Raw genomic sequence first — 12,042 nt, 5'->3', positions numbered from 1 at the left:
GTTAAGAGGGAGTGTTGAAGAAAAGGGTAACTAGGTTCAGTATTTGTCAATGTAATTTTGATCTTTGTACTTGTCAAGAAAAAGAATTATTATTTATATAATTAATATGAATGGGTTTCTTGCTCATTCCATGGATCTAGGAAAGTCAAAGAGTCAAGATTATATTGAAGAGCTCTACTTGAGCATCTATGTAATAAAAATGGGTTAACCTAGTGTCTAGCAGCCCTCCAAATGACAAGCACCATCCTCTCTGTCACGTCGGCTTGGAAATCAAATTAAAAGGCTGTCAAGTCGGCTCATAAAATATGACACACCGATTCAGTGGTCATGTCGGCTTATTTATGGAACTTAACTACTATATATAGGTGTGGAAAGTATCCACATTATAGGCAGAAAAACATTGCGGATGTCTCTGAAGTTTCGGTGGTGATTACAGTAGGTAGTCACAGTGTCAAAGATATCCACACACTCCTCTCTGAAATCTCAGGAAGTTCAGGGTTACAAAAGTCTCGGAAGAAGGTGCAGGACAGTGTTTCGGTTAGGAGAAGGATCCTTTTGGCTTTTTGGATAAGGATGGCTATTGTACACACTCACATGCTCTCACAGTTTCGGATAAGGATGATTGTTGTACACACTCATATGCTCTCACAGTTTCGGATAAGGATGACTGTTGTACACAATCACATACTCTCACAGTTGCGAATAAGGATGATTGTTGTACATACATAGTTACATTCTCGATCAAGGTGCAATCGTGATCCTAACATGGTCATGATATCAATAAAGGCTACGAGAAGACAATCATGATCTCGGTAACGGCTACAAGAAGACAATCATGATCTTGATAGATCAAAAGGAAGCTCTCCAATACATATCTCAACATGGAAAATCTAGTTGATGAAGACTTTGGTAAAGGGACAGCAAACATGTTGCAGTAGTAATGAAGTGATGCAATAGTGATGACCTCGATGGTGCAGCAATGAAGATGATCTCAACAGTGACAAAGAAGAGGATTGGTGTCTTGGTCTTGGAGTGGCCTAGTAGGTTAAGGATCATGGTCTTAATATTCGTCAAGTAGAATCTCTATAAGAAAAAATTTGTGCGGGTTTTCCTCTCCAAGAGGGAGAGGTTTTGGCCCTGGTAAAAAGCCAACACCTTGTGTTCTTGTCTCTTGTATTTTGGTAACTATTTGATGAAGTAAGAAATGCACACACTAATGATATCAAGATAAGATTGTGCTAATAAGCAAAAAAAGGTTAAAATACCTCACAAATAGTTATCATGCTAAGAAGAATCCAAGTAACTACATTTGCCCTAGATTCTTCAATACTTGTGTCATCCCATGTCATCAGTCTCCCTTTCCTCTCAATCATGACCTTATGGTGGCCATGAAGCATGATATCAGTGATAAGGACCATGATGGAGATGATAAGCCTGAAGTTTCCATCCATCGAAATTTATGAGCTTGATTGTTGATATCTCTATCTTTTGGTTGAAAAAAAGGATCTCGTATAATAAATTACATCCCTTTCCTCTCTCTTCCCCCGTGATACTCCATGAGTGGTTACTTCATTTCCCCGCCTCCTGCCATTGTGACCCTCCATGTTGTCATTCCTGCCCTTACCTATGGATCTGTTGCATGAGTAAGCAAAAGGGCAGTTGTTTTCATATTGACTGGATGATATGTTGGTTACATTGGGTCTATGATTACACTTAGTATTTGGGTTATATAACATGCATGTTAGGGTAGGATGCATTGCATCCTCATATTCCCCATTATAACTAACATCATATGATATTGTCATGCTAGATTAGCTGCATTTAGATTAAGATTGGATTTGAAATTTTCTTTAAAATTTATTTACTAGTTGATCTTTAGTGGCCTAATACTAAGCATGGGTGATCATAAGACACCACAAAAACATGTTGCCCCATGTGCTTGGTCTTTCATATCTACAAGTAAGAGGTCTACGGTACCAAGAGATTGCTCGTGTACTCATGACCTCCAGTTCGAGTAGCTTCATGCACCTCTCTGAGAGCTCATGTCCTAGTTGGAGCCAGATGTTACCCACCACCTGTGGGTAGTGTATATAAGAGAAATGTTTTCTCCTAGATGGTCCTCAGCCGGCAGCCAACAGCCCCTTGCAACCACCAGATAGCTCGATGTGCCATTATCTCTGCCACCTGAGCCAGCCATGTGGTCCCTCACCCACTTGTTATGATTGTATGTTTGAAGGTGGGCCTCCCGACCCTGAAGGTATGGCTTTTCATTGGTATAATTGAGTAATTTTCCTTACTTGTCATGGGCACTTTTGGGCATGGATTGGTGGGGGGATTTGGTGGAAAGAGTGGGCTAGGTCTGTACTTTTGTCTCCACTACCCGATTCCATGGTTAGCCTTGTATCCTAGTCCCGTGGGATCTCCTTTACTGGCCATTAGCTTTAGGGTTGGCACTACATGGAAAATCCCAACTTTGGTTCTGTGGTCCTACTTCCCGACACCACATACATCACCCCCTTCCACTCATTTTAGCCCTATTCATCTTTTTTCCCATCCAAGTCCACATGTGTCCACTGGGTCCACATAGGGTTAGCCTCCCACTCCCCTTGTCCACACCTTGGGTCTGGCCTGGAATGATGCCCCAAAGGTTGAGGTAGCTAAAAAGAAAAGACAAAGCATAATTTGGCCACTCTCAACAGGAAATGTACCACAAAATGCAAAAGATGGTTAGGACATACAAATTTAGCACGTGGACAAATGCCAAACATGAGCTCTACCCCTTATCCATGGCCATCATCCTGGTTCCTATGGATACTAGATGAGCCCCCTCCATTATTGAGGAACCCATGATTGTCCCAACCACTAGTGGGCGATGAACTGCCCCGCCTTAAGGGGGTATCCACTGTAATATATTACACAATGTGCTCTCATTCCTTGGAGCCCCGAGCAATTATGAAGAAAAATCAATCAAAGGCAAAAGGCATATGAAGAAGGGTGGAAAAACAAAGGTTGGGGTAACTCATGTACCACAATTTGCTCCCTCCTACACTCATATACCCAGGTGTGGGCTTCCCTTATTATAGCTACCCTTGTACCATGACATGTGGTCTGGATGAATCCCCTGATCCCACTCTGTTCCATTACTATATCATCTGCCACCTACCACTTGAGGGATGTACCATGGACATGTCACCCCATTTAAAGGTTGAAACCACCTAACAAGGTCATTGATTAGCCCCTTATTGAGCTTGGAGACACTTATACATGCTAAAGCCCACTATGGAAGGGCATGCCACCATGAAGTGCCCCATTGATTCCATGACTTGTAAGCTCTTTTACTTGATTATTCTAATGATTTGTTGTATTGGAGGGCAAGGGGACGCATTGGATCTTATGCAAGATTGCAAGTGGGTCTCCATATTGGGCTTGGTCACCCTATACGGGGTCCTATCCCTCCAGAGGGCCACATTGGCACTTGTAGGGTGAGCATTGAGAGCCATGGGTCTCCACCATATTAGAGAGTACTTCATGGATCCCTAACACCACTCATTGATTGCTTGTGTTCCACCTTTTGGATGAGGATGATGCACTTGGTTCACCATGCCTAGCTGGCTCCACACATGCACCATACACTTGGCAGATGTTCCAAGGTCCAGAGGATGTCTCCCGCTGCAGAGGGAGGGCTTACGTCATCATCCTAGCTCTTACGAATGGTCTACAGTAATTTCGATCCACTTGGAGACCCATGAGGATGTCCTTCTAAACCCCACACCCACTAGGGAGCACCACAGGAAAACAAGGGACCAACCCCTTGTCCACTATGTTTGGAGTCCAGTTTTACATCATGGCACCACTTGGACTTCATTAGGCTTCCTCAAAGGCCCAACAACTCACTATATTGATCATTTTTCCCTCTTGAGAGGCTTATTCTTGTTTTATTGAGCTAGTTTGGTGGGCTTGTTACCAAAAGTTTTGTTATTATGCACATTATTTTATTTTGGGGTCATTATTAGTCCAAATTAGGCCATTCAAATCCCTTACAAGATTTTATAAATAGAAGTGAGATGATTCATTTTCATCATCATCACTTCGATTGGATTAGTATCTCTTATGAGATTTTCGGACTTTTTGTTGGGATGAATTTTTGGAGCTTTTCTTGATGCACTATGATGTTTTGGATTTTGCTATTTCCTTTGGAGCTTCTCTAATGCGAAGTTGATAAACAGATATACTCTCTCTCTCTCTCATGTAAGTCGAAATTTTGATGTTATTCTTGTTATCTTACTGGTTAACTACATGTATGTTGTTATGTTTATTCTTATATGGGTTAAATGTGATGCGAATTCTTTTGGGACCTTGAATAAGTGATTAAATGCATGTGTTGACCTTTGAGGGATTGGGCGAATGTTCTTGGATGCACCTCTTAGGTTAAAGACCTAGAAACTTTGTCTCCTTCACAAATTTGAAGTATAAATCTCTATTGATCTAGTTGTTGCCCTTGGAGAGGCTAGAAAAGATCAATTAGGGCTCCTTGGCTTACGAAATTCCATGATCTATGTGTATCTTGATTCCGTTAAGCCCAACTAAGGCACCGAACCTCGTATCCCTTTGATGGTCAAAATAACATTTATTTTCTTCATTTCTTCCAATTCTAGGCCTAGCCCAAAAGGTCTCCCAAGGCAACACATGAAATCATTTGTAGCCATCCAAAACCCTTGAAAATTGGTCCACCACTGCATTGTAGTTTGCTCAAGAGGTCCTCCAAATTTCAAGCAATTCCAACGGTGCAATCCCAAGATAAAGCAAGCCATAGCCACAAGACCATTTCTTACCCTAGGTTGATTTTGGGTTAGTGACCTCATCAGGATCATTGCATCCAAATCTCAAAAGAAAAATTGTCCTTTGATCCTCTTCTCTTCCCTAATTAGGTCAAGCCCCTCCTTGGTTGATCAACTCCATACCCTTGCCCTGATTTTGGCTCCACTTGGTCCTATCTAGTCCCGCAACTCTACAACTCTAATTCAACAAAGATCACGTAAAGGCCAATTTTCCAGTCTAAGAAACCTCTTAACAAGATAAATTCCTAAAACCTAGCCTCAAGAATCCTCTTAGCCCTTCCTAGAGAGCATATTACCTTGTTTTTTGAGCAAGAAAACCATATAATTGAGTCTATTATGAATAGGCCTTTGGAATCACTCATTATCCTCTTATTTGATCCATTCATCAAGTGATTCCCCTTATACCAGGTCTCCTCCCATCGGTGAAAGTCTATAAAAAGCAGGGAGCCTTAGCTAAGGTGATAGTGGGCTATCGCTCCATTGTTGCCCTAGACCTAGTAATTGCTCTATAGTATCCCCTCCTAGGACCCTTGCTAGTTTGAGCAGTAATAGGACAAACATAAAAATGGGTTTATTTGGCCACTTTCCTATGAATAAAATCATGGGTGTTACCATTGTCAACCAATACAATTACTTTGTGATGCTTGATGTAACCAATCAACTTTAAGGTTTGGGGTGCCAAGCAGCTTGAAGGCATGGAGAAAAATTGAGGTTCCTCAAAAGGAACTTGCAAGGAAGTTTCATCATCTATATGAGGGTGGCATCTTCCAAATCTGATGTAGGAGTAATACTCAACAGTGAGTAATATCCCTACCAATGTAAAAGGTAACCTAATTGACTATCTCCTTAGTAACCTAAAGTAAGGAGATTAGAGTAAGACCCTAATTGTCTTATTGCAAATTTAATTTTCAACTATTATTGTCTATATGGTTTGATAATTTCAAGCACTTATATGTCCTGCTGATTTGGAATGACTTAAGCTGAAATCGTTAAGAAATTTAACGTTTATATTGGAGATAATAAGACAAAGTTACTGCTGTAAATGTGTATTTAATTGCAGTGATTCGGGTTCGTTTTATGCATGAAAAGCTCGCCCTAAGGGCTGAAACCTGTTAGCACATATTTTGGTATCTTTCATTTTTTGGATTGTTTGGAATAATGGGGTTGATGTGAAGGGAAATATTGTCCACTATTTGCTGCTATAATTTATATTTCAGTTCAGCCTCAAGGCAGATATTTCACAAGGATTAGATCCATGCAGCCTCTAAAGAAGTGAAATTTCTGAAATTGCAGAGAAAACCTAAATTCATGAAATCTCCACAATGATATGTCAACCTTACATCTCTTGGTCATGTCTCACTATCAATCAGGTCCATAAATGTTTTTAGGGTTTTATTGTCATTCCTGCTTTCCAGCCAGCCAAAGATAAATAGCATTACCGGAGTGTTTTTTGTGATTCCAGGGATCAATTTATCTTAATATATGACATCCTTCAAAAAGGTATGTCGTCGGGTGCAAATCTCTGGCGACGATTTTGGCCAAATAGTTCCACGATGAAAGGTGCTCTACAACACTGGTTGGAACTTGGGGGAGGGACCAATCAACACTTCGTGTAACTCTGCATTGAATCTAGCTGGTGCATTGAATGCAATGAATATGGACTTTAGCACTGGCAGGGGTGCAGATAAATCAATACTTTCGACACATTCAATCTTAGACAGCGCATTGGGTGCAATGAATATGAACATTAGCACAGACCAAACTAAAAACATATTTGATATGCAATGTTATCGTGAAGCCGGATGATGCACAACCTAGAATTCATACAAATGACGGGCAAATAAATGTTGGAATTCGATATATGCAACATCCAGCATCATATCGGACCCAGGTTTAGATGCGTTTGTGCTGATTACCTTTAGGACTATCTAGGCCAAAAGAAGTCTGTGGTGTGCGGCGCAGCCCTCTACCTCGGGGCATGATCTTTCAAGGCAACTTTCGGAAAAGGGAAAATGAAAAACGAATAGGAAATGCAGAAGAGAAAACTGAGAGAACCGTAACCACCTGGAAACAGAACGAAGGTGACTAATGAGCTTGTTGAAAACTGGTGATTCCTCCATCTTCTCCGCCAATGCTCGCAAGCAACAACTTACCAATCAAACAAAAATCATATAGGGCTTACCTGCAATTGCATAAATAAATCTTAGTCATGCCTGTTCAAGTGAATGAATAAAATATCAGTCATGGCTGTAAAAGATTAGACTCCTTAAATCTAATGAAAGCCACAAATGCAGTGGACCTTATATCTGTTTATGTATAACAATTGAGATCAGTAGTCCGCTCCATTTTATGTGTGGAGGTGACGAGTGGCTCACAAGCGATCTGCAGAGACCGTTCGTTTTTCAATGATGCAAGGTTGCTTCTTCCCCTTGTTTCCGAATTCGTTATATCTCTGATCATTTTATTCTTTACTAAAGAAATTTCAATCACGAATGGAAAATGAGTAGCGTCATAAGTAATTATGAATTACACACTAGCATGAAGGTTTATCATTATTCACTTGCATGCCAATTTTAATATTCTAAACCTTTTTTTAAACAATTAGGTAGAAGAAAGAGATAAACTTGTTAAAGGGCAAGCATGTGTTAGACTTAAACATTCAACAGTTGATCATTGTATAATTTTAAGGCACGTCATTGAAAAAGTTTGGGAGAAAAATGAAGAAGTCTTTTGTTGCTTTGTTGATTTCATAAAAGCGTTTGATTCAATTCCTAAGGATAAGCTTTGGCACAGAATGGAGGAACTTGGCGTTCCTAAACATTTGAGAGCAGTTGTGCCTAGGCTGTATGAAGAGGTGAAAATCAAAATTAGAACTTCAACACGGATTTCTGAAAGTTTTAGAAGCGATATTGGGGTCAAGCAAGGTTGCCCACTATCGCCTACCCTTTTTGGTTTATATATCGACAAGCTTGAGGAGTGGTTAAATTCGCAAGGCGGTGATGGTATCTATTTGGGCAAGTTCGTTATAAGGTTTCTTTTATATGCAGATGACCTTATTTTGATTGCTAAATCGGCTCTTGGTTTGCAAGAGCACTTACTATCCCTTGAGCATTTTTGTAGAAGCGTGGGGATGCAAGTCAATATCAGTGAAACGAAAGTAGTGGTCTTCTCTAAGAAAATAAAACATAATCAACATAAGTTCTACTTTGAAGACAACATCTTGGAAGAAGTTGTGGATTACAAATACCTCGGAATTGACTTCAACAAAAATCTAAGCTCGAATGGTTGTAGAAAAAAAAGAACTTTGGGGGGTTGGAAAGCATTTTATGCTTTTCAAAATAGGTGTAGAGACGCAGAGTTATGGGACTGGAAAACCACTCAAACTCTTTTTGGGCTTCTAGTGATTCTGGTGATTCTCTGTGGTTGTGAACTATAGACCAACAGTACATCCGACATGCAGTGGAGACAAATTGGGAAAATTCAGAAGTGTTTGATTGCAAACAAATTTAAGATTAAAAGTGCAATTCCTTATGCTATCTTGTTAAGTGAAAGAGGGACTGCTCCTATTGAAACAATTGCTATGGTGTGAGTCATAAGGTATTTAAAAAAAATTGAGCAAATGAAAGAGGGTAGATGGTCTAAGGTTGCCTTTAATGATAGATTGTGCAAGAGCAAAAAAATTTGGATGCATCAAAATAACAAATGGTTTAGTAAATGGGGTATTTGTTTGAATGTGTGTCCCATAAACACCAAAGAGATAAAAGTCTTTGTTATGGAAAAGTTCCACAAGTGTACTTGGGATAAGGAGCTAGGAAGAAAGGAAAACACTATATTGAAGTGTTTAATCACACTCATAGTCATCAACCAAAAGCATACACAGAGGCCAATATCTCTTTGAGAGCCAAAATTCTTATTGCTCCGTTAAGGACTAATTCTCATCAACTCCATTGTGAAACAAGGCGCTAGAAAAGGCCAAAGGAAGTGTGGGAGGAAAGAGTATGCATTTTTTGTTTCTTCCGAAAAAGTGGAAACAGAAAAACATTTCATTTTAGAATGTGAGGCTTTCAAAGACAACAGGGAAAGTTATGTAGATATGTTGGCAGCTAGCTCTTGGGATAATCTATTTAGCGAGGGGTTTGTCGAGAAGTTGGGAGCATTTATTTTGAAGCTTCACATAAAAAGGACCGAATACATCAAGCAGATGAAGAAGCAATCTATGCCATAGGCTATTTTTAGCCTCGTGGACGTTAAAATAATTTATTTCTTTCTTTCTTATGTTAGAAAGTGAAAAAATATATTCTAGAAGTATAATTTTATGTTTAATTGTTGAATATATTTCTATTAGAAATATACGATTAAAGAACAAAACATAATAATCAATGTTTAATTAATATAAATAAATCATTAAGAAAATTAAACATGTTAAAAACATAAACTGATTAATGTGTAGAATGATATTTTTAAAATTTAACTCAATTAATATATGTGTTAAAAAAATTAAATTAAATTCAACTTATTTAACATATTTGATTTATTTTGTGGTAATTTTAATAATTATCATAAAAAAGGATGCTTCATTGATGAAGTTAGTGCATGGAAAGGTGGTGTGAGGTTTTCGACAGTTAGAGTGGTATGAGGGTTTTGGCAGTTAGGGTTTATGTAAGTGAATTGGTTGAGTCTGCTAAGAGTTCTGAGAATATGTAGATGTCCTAGCCATTATGGACACTAAGGTTTATGCAAGTAAATCGGTTGAGTTTGCTAAGAGCTCTCACAATATGTAGATGTCCTAGCCACCAGGGACATGGTCAGATGAGATATTGGTTTTTTAAGACACTGAATTTGGAAATGAGCTCTGAGAATATGTAGATGTCCTAGCCACTATGGACACTAGGGTTTATGCAAGTGAATCGGTTGAGTTTGCTAAGAGCTTTGAGAATATGTAGATGTCTTAGCCACTATGGACACTAGGGTTTATGCAAGTGAATCGATTGGGTTTGCTAAGAGCTTTGAGAATATGTAGATGTCCTAGCCACCATGGACATTGTTAGATGAGATATTGGTTTTTTAAGACACTGAATTTGGAAATAGATCCACAGTAGTCATTTTTAATCGACATTTCTAGAACAAGATCCATCATGAGAACCAAATGGTTGAGAGAAGTATGAGAGAGAATGACATAAATTTAAAGAAAAGAAGAAAAGAGAGGGAATGGCATATAAATATAAAGAAAAGAAGAAAAGGGCAAAAGCTAAAATAAGATGAAAAAAAAAAAAACTAAAAATGAAACCCAATCATAAAAGACTTGAAAAAACTGGAAAACTAAAAACCTGAAAACGAAAAAATAAAGCCATATAAATAAATAATATATAATAATAATTAACATCTTAGTAAATTATTATTCATTTATTAATATTTTAGAATTATAATCATATATATATATGATGATAATATATAAATAATTAAGCAAGTTATTATTAATGTTTATGTAATATAATAAAGTATAAATTTAATAGATTAGTACTAAAGTATTAATGTATTAATATCATTGTAATATATTGATATATCAATGCACTATTATATAATATAAATACATTAAAATAATATATATATATATAATTATATTAATCTATATACCCATTGATAAGTATATTAATAATGATGTATTTCATGTAATACAATAAAATATTAATATATTGATGTAATATGATATATGATATTAATATTATCTCAATTAATATTAATTTTAAGGGATGGAATTATTTATAGAGATGAGAGGGAACTAATTTCTATTTATCTCAAATCTGCCATCACGATTGAGGTTGTTAGGATGTTTCAACATCTCCAACGCTTCTCTAAATCTTCTTCTGAAGTAGTGATCCTCTTTAGAGATGATTGATTTGTCTTCTATGCAGATATGATGTTTAGAATGGAGGGAATGTTATGTTGAACCCATTGGAGTTTTGTTAGATTTGTTTGGAGTCAAGTGGCTTTGGGACCGTAACTCTTGGAGAATGGTTCAGTGAAGGGGTGATGGATCGAGGAGGGGAATAGGATGTGGAAGTTTTTGAAGGCCTACCGCAAAGTGGAGCCATCCTCCACGATTTGATTGTTGGATTGGAGTCATCCCAAGCTCCGAATGGGTGACAGATTGGCAATGTTCCCCCATACAACCCATAGGAGTGGGTTATGCTTCGAATCCTGAGACTTCTCCAGCATCGGAGGATGGTTCTACACACATGTGGAGTAGGATTTTAATCAAGGCATGTAGTTGCTCAATAAGAAGGGTTTTCTTGGTTTAAACTACGATGAAGGAAGCCTTGGGAAAGTTATTACTCTTGGTGGTTTTAATTTACTACCTAGAGAAGGGAATGGATTTTCTTGGAGTTATAGTGTTGGTCCTATGGTGGAGGGACAGTCGATGGGGTTTCATCGCTTAATCACATGGGATTGGGTCACAGTTACACAATAGGTTTTTTATTTTAGAAACATTGGAACAATTGTCGTTGCCTTGTATCAAGAGGTACACAGGAGGAACGAAGCTCTGAGGGTTGATGGGGTTCCTGGAAATAGGCCTAGCCCCCAAGATGGCAGAGGATTTATGGATGTGATAGGGCAAGAAAAGAAAGAATTAGGGACAAAACATAAGAAAGTCATATGTGCAAAGATTAAAGGGGAAAGTTCAAGATGGTGTGGGGGAGGATTTCTAGTTCAATGAGGTGTTCTAGTTGGGATATCTGGCGGTGATTGATCGTGCTCAGGGTGGAAGATTCTCTCAAAAATATCTCTGTGAATGGGTTTCCTTGACGTGGGGAGGTCAGTTGAAATCTTTACCCCCTCTTACCTTTTTGGCTCAAGATGGTTTTATTTCCATTTTAATTCCAGAGAGGAGGTAAGCTAGGTTTTGAATAGAAAATAGAGCATCAATCATTCATCGATTCTATCGAAAAAAAATGGACTCCCATTTTCAATGTTAGCGAGGAAAGATTGTACATGGCACCCACTCGCCTCCCTAGCTTGTCGATTCAATTTTGGTCAATGGAGATTTTTTAGCGCATTGCCAATTTGTTGGGGAAGTTTTTGGGGTTGATTTATCCTATAAAAACTATGGGTTGATGGCAGTAGCTCGAATTATAGTTAATGTGGACATTAGGGAGGCGTTGATTATCGATTTGGACTTGGAGGTGGTTGGGATGACCTATGATTA

General features: G+C 38.3%; 1 pseudogene across 1 annotated transcript in view; it reads right to left on the bottom strand.

Annotated features, from left to right (window-relative positions):
* The window catches only part of LOC149199200 (uncharacterized), a 124,623-nt pseudogene extending 117,289 nt beyond the window's left edge, over positions 1-7,334 (bottom strand). Inside the window, exons 1-2 of the transcript XR_016253756.1 lie at positions 7,138-7,334; positions 6,903-7,020 (exon numbers count right to left, since the gene is read on the bottom strand). The product of XR_016253756.1 is annotated as an uncharacterized LOC149199200 (transcript). The remainder of the gene's footprint in view (positions 1-6,902; positions 7,021-7,137) is intronic.
* Between the last annotated feature and the right edge of the window lie 4,708 nt (positions 7,335-12,042).

The sequence above is a fragment of the Pinus tabuliformis genome, chromosome 2_1, assembly GCF_031772625.1.
Source record: "Pinus tabuliformis cultivar Carrire ecotype Pingquan chromosome 2_1, CPIR1, whole genome shotgun sequence".
In the NCBI taxonomy this organism is placed as follows: Eukaryota; Viridiplantae; Streptophyta; class Pinopsida; order Pinales; family Pinaceae; genus Pinus; species Pinus tabuliformis.
Note: the sequence above shows the minus strand (reverse complement) of the source record. Positions and strands in the feature narration are given on the sequence as shown.